Source organism: Sturnira hondurensis, unplaced genomic scaffold (assembly GCF_014824575.4).
Source record: "Sturnira hondurensis isolate 20B ecotype Veracruz unplaced genomic scaffold, ASM1482457v3 Scaffold0010128, whole genome shotgun sequence".
Classification (NCBI taxonomy): Eukaryota; Metazoa; Chordata; class Mammalia; order Chiroptera; family Phyllostomidae; genus Sturnira; species Sturnira hondurensis.
In genome coordinates, this window is record NW_028082759.1 from 33,331,858 (window position 1) to 33,340,392 (window position 8,535).

Genomic DNA, 8,535 nt, shown 5'->3' on the forward strand with positions numbered 1-8,535 from the left:
TGAATTTGGCAAAATAGTGCGATACAAAGTCAATATTCAGAAACCAAATATGTTTGTACACCAACAATTAAATATCAGAAACAGAAATCAGGATAAAAATCCCGTTTGCTATGGCAACAAGAAAAATAAAGTACCTAGGGATAAACCTAACCAAGGAGGTAAAAGACCTGTATGCAGAAAACTACACAACACTAAAGAAAGAAATTAGAGAAGACACAAACACATGGAAGCATACACTGTGTTCATTTTGTATTGGAAGAATTAACATCATCAAAATGTCCATACTACTCAGAGCAATTTATAGATTCAATGCATCTCTATTAAAGTACCAATGACATATTTCACAGATATGGAACAAACATTTCAAAAACATATATGGAACTATAAATGACCCCAAATAGCTGCAGCAATTTTGTGAAAGAAGAACAAAGTAGGAGAGATCACCATATTTGACACTGAACTATATTACAAAGCCACTGTAACCAAAACAGCCTTATATTGGCATAAGAACAGACACAAAGACCAATGGAACAGAATAGAGAGCCCAGAAATACACCCAAGTCTCTATGGTAAATTAATATGACAAGAGGGTATAAGCATAAAATGGAGTAAAAATAGTTTCTTCAACAAATGGCATTGGGAGAGCTGGACGGCTACATGCAAAAAATGAAACTCAATCACCAATTTACACTATGCACAAAAATAAATTCAAGGTGGAAAAAAACTTTAAATATAAGCCGTGACACCATAAAAGTCCTAGAGGAAAACATAGGCAGGAAAATCTCAGATATTCCATGCAGCAGTATTTTCATGAATATGTCCCCTAGAGCAAGGGATATAAAGGAAAGAATAAACAAATGGGACCTCATCAAATTGAAAAGCTTCTTCATGACTGAAGAAAACAGCATTACAATGAAAACAGAACCAAATATATGGGAAAACATATTTCCCAATGATACCTTGGACAAGGGTTTGATCTCCAAAATATTTAAAGAACTCACATGACTCCACTCCAGGAAGACAAACAACCCAATTTAAAAAATGGGCAAAAGAGCCCTGGCTGGTGTAGCTCAGTGGATTGAGCATGGGCTGTGAACCAAAGGGTTGTGGTTCAATTCCTAGTCAGGGCATATGCCTGGGTTGCAGGCCAGGTCCCCAGTGGGGGCCATGTGAGAGGCAACCATACATTGAGGTTTCTCTCCTTCTCTTTCTCTTTCCCTTCCCCTCTCTCTAAAAATAAAAAAGGAAATAAAATATTTTTTAAAAATGGGCAAAAGACTCAGACACTTCTCCAAGGAGGACATACAGATGGCCCAGAGACACATGAAAAGATGCTCAACAACACTGACCATCAGAGAGATGCAAATTAAAATCACAGTTACATACTACTTCACACTGGTCAGAATGACCATCATAAACAAATCAGCAAACAACAAGTGTTGAAGAGGATGTGGAGAAAAGGGAACCCTAGTGCATTGTTGGTGGGAATGCAGGCTGGTGAACCACTGTGGAAAACAGTATGGAATTTTTTCACAAAACTAAAAATGGAACTACCTTTTAGTCAGCAATTCCACTGCTGGGATTATATCCTAAGAACACTGAAACACCAATCCATGCATCCCCAATGTTCATAGCAGCACAATTTATAATAACCAAGCGCTGGAAGCAACCTAAGTGATTATCAGTAAATGAATGGATCAAAAAACTATGGTACACTTACATGATGGAATACTATGCAGCAGAAAGAAGGAGCTCCTACCCTTTGTGACGGCATGGATGAAACTGGCGAATATTATCCTAAATGAAATAAGCCAGGTGGGGAGGGACAAATACCATATGATCCACCTTTAAGTGGAACCTAATCAACAAAACAAACAAACAAGCAAAATACAACCAGAGACACTGAAATTGAGAACAATCTGATAGTAACCAGAAGGGAGGTGGGAAGGGATAATGGGAGGGAAGAGGGGAAGGGTTTTGGGGAACAACTATAAAGGACACATGGACAAAACCAAGACGGGGTGGAAGCAGGGAAGGGAGGTGGGGATAATTGTGGTGGGGGGAGTGAGGAAGGAAAATGCAGACAACTGTACTTGAACAACAATAAAATAATTTAAAACAATTTTAGCTGCTCCAATCTAACGTACCTTGATCAGGTGACTTAACTCTCCTGCATAGTGTCCTCACCTATGAAATGAGGAAGAAGAATGAAAAGTGAAGAGCTCTATGGCTCCTAAATCTTCTGATCCTCTGCTTTCTCTCCTTATTTTCTCAGGTGCCTTGTGCCCATAATTGTACTGCAGTTTTACAATGAAGGCAAGGAATAATTGATGACTGATAAAATGATAGATCTCATCTCTTTCAATATTAATAGCTGTAAATGAAAATTCTTAACTCAGGAGGGGCAAGGCGCTGGTTTTGCAGCCTGAAGTAATTTGATCTCTGTCCTAATTGAATATCAGACTTTTAGCTGAGTTCCAGAAATACGACACTAGTACAGAGACCTATGCCACAAAAGGGCTCTGGATGTGTCTGGATGAGAAAGGCACATCTCTGTGGGAGAAAATAAATCACTGGCTCTTTTGGAATCATCTGGCTGGAGTACAAGTTCTTACCTAGCCACCAGCTGGATGCATTCCTCAGTGTGCTCATCTGTAAATGAGGAGCAGTAAAAGCACCCATGCCAAGGTCACTCTGAGGCTTACATGACATTATTTCTGTGATATACTTAGCCCAGGTAAATTCAACAAATACTCAGGGATTTTTTCAGTCATGATTTATTTTTATTAAATAAAATAAACACTTATTCCATTTTCAATTGTTTTACTTGAAATTTCTAATATAAAAAACAGAATTTCAGGCATGGTGAGACAAAAAAAAATCCCAAATGAAAGAACATTTCAAAGCTCCAGGAAAACTACAACTAAGCAATGAAGAGATAGCCAACCTATCAGATACACAGTTTAAAACACTGTTCATCAGGATGCTCCAGGAACTCACTGGGTACTTCAACAGCATAAAAAAGACCTAGACAGCAATGAAAGTTGCATTGAAATAAAAAAAAATCTACAGGGAACCAATGGGAAGAAAAATCTACAGTGATGGGAAGGAAACCAGAACTAAAGTCAACAGTTTAGAGTAGAAGGAATAAAGAAACATTCAACCAGAAAAGAATGAAGAAAGAATTCAAAAAAATGAGGAGAGGCTTAGGAACCTCCAGGACATCTTTAAACATTCCAACATCTGTATTATAGCGGTGCTAGAAGGAGAAGAAGAAGAGCAAGAAATTGAAAACTTATTTAAACAAATAATAAAGGAGAACTTCCCCAGTCTGGCAAAGGAAATACTTTCAGAAAGTCTAGGAAGCTCAGAGAGTTCCAAAGAAGTTGGACCCAAGGAGGAACACACAAAGGCACATCAGCATTACATTACTCAAGATTAAGCATAAGGAGAAAATTTTAAAAGCAGCAAGAGAGAAGGAGACAGTTACCTATTAGACTGTCAGCTGATTTCTCAAAAGAGACCTTACAGGCAAGAAGGGGCTAGAAAGAAGTATTTGAAGTCATGAAAGGCAAGGACCTATATCCAAGATTACTCTATCCAACAAAGCTATCATTTAGAATGGAAGGGCAGATAAAGTGCTTCTCAGATAAGGTTAAGTTAAAGGAGTTCATCATCACCCAGTCCTTATTACATGAAATGTTAAAGAGACTTATCTAAGAAAAAGAAGATAAAAAATATGAACAGTAAAATGACAAGAAACTCACAGCTATTAACAACCAAACATAAAAAAAATAAAGTAAGCAAACAAGTAGAATAGGAATAGAAACACAGAAATGGAGATCACATGGAGGGTTATCACTGGCAGAGTGGGAGTGGGAGAAGGAGAGAGCGGAGTAAGGTACAGAGAATAAGTAGCATAAATGGTAGGTAGAAAAGAGACAGGGGGAGGGTAAGAATAGTATAGGAAATGTAGAAACCAAAGAACTTATATGTATGACCCATGAACATGAACTAAAGGGAAGAAATGCGTGTGGGAGGAGGTGTGCAGGGCAGAGGGAATAAAAAGGGGGAAATGGGAAAGAAAAAAAACTTTTAAAAACTAGAATTTAAAATAATCACTTAATAATCCTGTTTTACATAAAGCCATGAAACTATGACTTTTAAAAAAAGTATTCAGCACCATTCACTCATAGGCTTTTTAGAGTTTGTCCTTAAAGTTTCTGGAACTTTCCTGTCTGTAAAATATAGGAATTATGGGGCTACATGAGGAAGCCTCTCTGGGACAACCAATGAGAAATTAAGCAAGCAGCATAATAACCTGGACTGTACAATGCTCCCCTCCCCTCCACTTTAGCTCAGGAGGGACATGCTTCAAAGCACTGAAATATGAGCAGTGAGACTGTAATTCACTGTTGGAGTTAGTCTCTCCAGCTAATAACAGTAAATCTCTGGCATAGATGCTACTGGTCTTTAATGTCCTGTAATATTTAGGAAATTCTGTATATAGTTTGATTTACTTCAAATTACTCAGAAGTTAAATATGTTTAATAAGTTTCACTACTCTGTAGAGTAAGTGTCTGCTGGTTTAGTACCCTTCTAAAATACATGTAATACATGTAAGTAACCATAATCTTAAAGTACACTTAGAACACTTAATTATTTAAACTGAAATCTACTTTAGCAAAATGTCCATAATTAGATACAGCTGATGAAACTAAATCCAAAGTTATGACAAAAGAGGCTCACTCTCTCTTAAAGATGTGCTGCATGGAAAACTTATAAAAGCATAAAGCCATCAAGGAGAGGAAAGCAGGCATCATCTCCTCATTGCTTACTGTGAGATTCCAATTAGGGCCAGAAATTAATACTGCTAAATTTTTCAGAAAAATTCATAGAGATGTTAAAAGACTTTTGTGCAAAAGATTCTCTGTCTTTCTGCAACCATGAATAGTAGTACTCATCAGAATTTCCTCATAACATAAAGGCAAAGGCAAGTCCATGCACTTGATCAGATGTCAAAGGAATGGGAGGGAAGTGGACTGTTAAGTTACCCTTAACTGAAGCTTCTACTGGCTTTTTACTACATGCTGTTCACCAATGTGAGTCAAGTGGATCTTTGTGAGAGAAGTGTGTTTGGTGGCCAGAACCTCTTTTGGGCATTTCTCTTTAAATGGAATACACAATATATAAGGCAGTAGGGGGGTAATACAGGGAAGCTACTCTCTTCAGTTCAGAAGTAATAGATGAAGCCCATACATTCATTCAGGAAGCCCACTGGATCCTCTAGATGTGGGTAGTGGCTAATGTGGTGACCCAGATTCAACACTGTGGACTGTGGTAGTGTTTTTCTGTACAGCTCCAAAAACTCTGGATAGGGATTCACTGGATCCAGTGGCCCATAGATAAAATGAATGGGAATAGTTACAGAGGCAAGAGCTCCCACCCAGTGCCTTCTAAACTTCTTCCATTGACTGATGTATCATAAGAAACCGTTGATAACTAAATTCCTATCATTGTTGCGTATCCCTGCCCACATGTCCCACAGCTCACTCTCAGAGGGTCAGGTGTACATCCCACACTGAGGTGAGACCTCAGGAGAATACAAAGAAGCCCATCAATTGTGTGAGGATGAGGGACAGCATGCCTCCACCTTTGATAACCTTTTGGAGAAGGAGAAGATGGTGAGTATCAGGAAATACACCTCCATTTCACAGACAGAGACTCTTTATGGTAAGCTGACAAAATTGATTCTGCTGGAATCTACAGTGAAGCTTCTGAGCAATGATGTTTCCATAATCATGAGGCAAAAGGTTGACCCTGTGGTTCTGAAGCCCCAGATTCATCAAAAGTACCTCCACAATGCTGGTATGCTCAAATATGGAGTAGTCATGTGCTCTTGGTTTGTTGCTAAATCCAAAGCCTAAGAAATTGAGAGCAATCATTCAGGGAAGCCTCAGCATCAGACCTTCTCCAGCCTTTTATTAGTCATAGCTGGATATTGGAAAGCTATGTAAAAGCACAACTATCTCCTGACTTCCAAATATACCCACAGAGTCTTGGTAGAAGAATCACTGTCCCTTATAGGTAAAAAATGTGTGTGACAACTTCCCTGATTAAAGAGCAAGGGAAATATGGGGAAAAAGTTGGATGGATGTATAGACAGGCCACAAGCAGGAGTACTGCCAATAGCCCCACCTGTATCCACCAGTCCCTCATCCTGAATCAGGTAAGACCTGGACTACAAGACTCCATCTTTGGGGGAAACTCGTTACTCATGTGCTGCCTCAAGCCAGAGGTCCAGTATTATTTTTAATGTTATTCTTTCACCTCTGAAACAGGAATATTTTTAATATCCCACAGAATTGCTGTAAGTATTAAATTATGAGTAGGAACATACTTTGTAAATGATTACTTATATTGATTACCCATAACATAGAAAGCAAATGCTAAGCAAAGGTGTATAGGTATTTGTTCCCTGAAAACCTGAAAATCAAAATAAGGGTAGAAAGGAGAAGAGAGATAAGCCAACGAGAGATCAGGCTCCAACCAAATTTGTTGCCCTTACATAACTTACAATATCTCCACAAATCAATACTTAATCTACGTGTTATTAGTCACGGTTTCACAGAGAAACAGAAGTAATAGGAAAGAGAAAGTAGGAGGAGGGAGAGGAATATTGGTTGATTGATTTTAAGAAAGCGGATCACGTGATTGTGGAGGCTGCAAGTCAAAAATCTGTAGAGTAGGGTAGCAGACTAGAGACGCCGCAGGGAAGGGTTTAGTTCAAAGACTCTGTGGAGGCAGAGTTCGTCTTCTGGCAACCTCAGTTTTTTTTTTCTTAATGCCTCCGACGAACGGGATGAGGTCCACTCACATAAATCTGTTTTACTCAAAGTATTAATTTAAATGAAAGAAAATATTTTTCACAACAATAGCCCAACTGGTGTGTGACCATATATCTGAGTACTGAATTAGGACTCTGGTCAAGATGGCAGCATAAGTACATCAAAAATACAACTAAATTACAGGACAAGCATCATTTGAAAATACTTGCTTTTAGTTATTTACATAATGATCTTATAGCAATTGCTACTGCCTCCTAGTAATATTTGTTGTATAAAAGCTGTTAACACTGATGTTGTCTCTTCAGCATGGGTCCCATAATTGACAGGTGCCATCACTTTAGGTAAGATCCTTATATCTCTTTAAATATTAAAATGTTCATCTCACAGTATTAACAAGACTAAATGAGAAGACATGTGAAAAGTGGCTTGAAACTGTAAATCAAACTATTCTAAAGTAAAAAGTTTATGTAATTTTTAAAAACCTGGTTTGAAAGCACTTCAGTGGTCTAATCTCCATCTGAACATAGTTTAATAACCAAGAGTTGAGAAGACCAGAGTGTCATAGTTCCCCTATCTCAAGCATATCCACCTTTCTTTCCTTTTACAGATTTTATTTATTTATCTTTAGAGGGGAAGGGAAGGAGAGAGGGAGAGAAATACCAATGTATGGTTGCCTCTCTTGAGTCCCCTGCCGGGAACCAGCCTGCAACCCAGGCATGTGCCCTGACTGGGAATTGAACCACCATCCTTTGATTCTCAGGCCTGTGCTCAATCCACTGAGCTACACCAGGCAGGGCCACCTTTCTTAAAAGAATACATGAAATCCCTGGATTTATGGTACAGAGTGTAAAGATGTATTACAAAGAACAAGCACACTTCTAATAGCTTGTGGAAAGAAACATGACAGGAGCTTCCTGTATTTGTCAACAGTTCTAAAAATTCACATGATATGACAATAACAAGTGAGCCAAAAAATGTTTCTGAACCATCAGTAACAATAACAATACATTGTAATCAACCATGACAAAGAAGAGACTGAATTTTTCCTCCCTCTATGCTATATAAAATTTTATAAAATTATTGTCACAGCGGTAAATAGTACAGAATTTACAGCCAAAAATGTAGGGGAAAAATCTATGGCAATTTAATGTTGTGATATTTGGTTTTTTATCAGCTCTTTTAAAATCTGCTCTTTGCACACTGGCCAGGTGGTTCAGTTGGTTGAAGTGTCGTCCCATGCACCAAAACAGTTGTGGGCTCAATCCCTGGTGAGAGCATGTACAGAAGGCAGCTGATAATGTTTTTCTCTCTCTCTCTCTCAAATCAATAATAAAAACATATCCTTGGGTGAGGATTAAAAATTTTTAATTAAATCTGCTCTTTGCTGTGATTTCTTGGAATAAATTCTGTACTTAACTTTGTATTTTTAATTGTGTATTCTTTTTCTTAATAAGAAATAACAAAATTATATAGCCTTTCAGTCCTTCAAAGTTGAGTTCTACCCTGCTTATAGATTCTCAGATAGGAAAGAATGTGATAAAAGCAGTGATTTAGGGAAGCAAAAGAGGAATTCGGGTTAAAATCCTATACAATCCTTTACCTTGTTACTATCTAAAATAAATCTATATTTTCTTCTACACAGAACTCTTTCTTCCAAGAAATTCAGAAATTTACAATATAGACCCCA

The 8,535-nt window shown here is 37.9% G+C and overlaps 1 pseudogene; it reads right to left on the reverse strand.

Annotated features, from left to right (window-relative positions):
* Positions 1–5,233: 5,233 nt before the first annotated feature.
* On the reverse strand, positions 5,234–6,219 carry LOC118995288 (mesoderm-specific transcript homolog protein-like; annotated as a pseudogene).
* Positions 6,220–8,535: the final 2,316 nt, after the last annotated feature.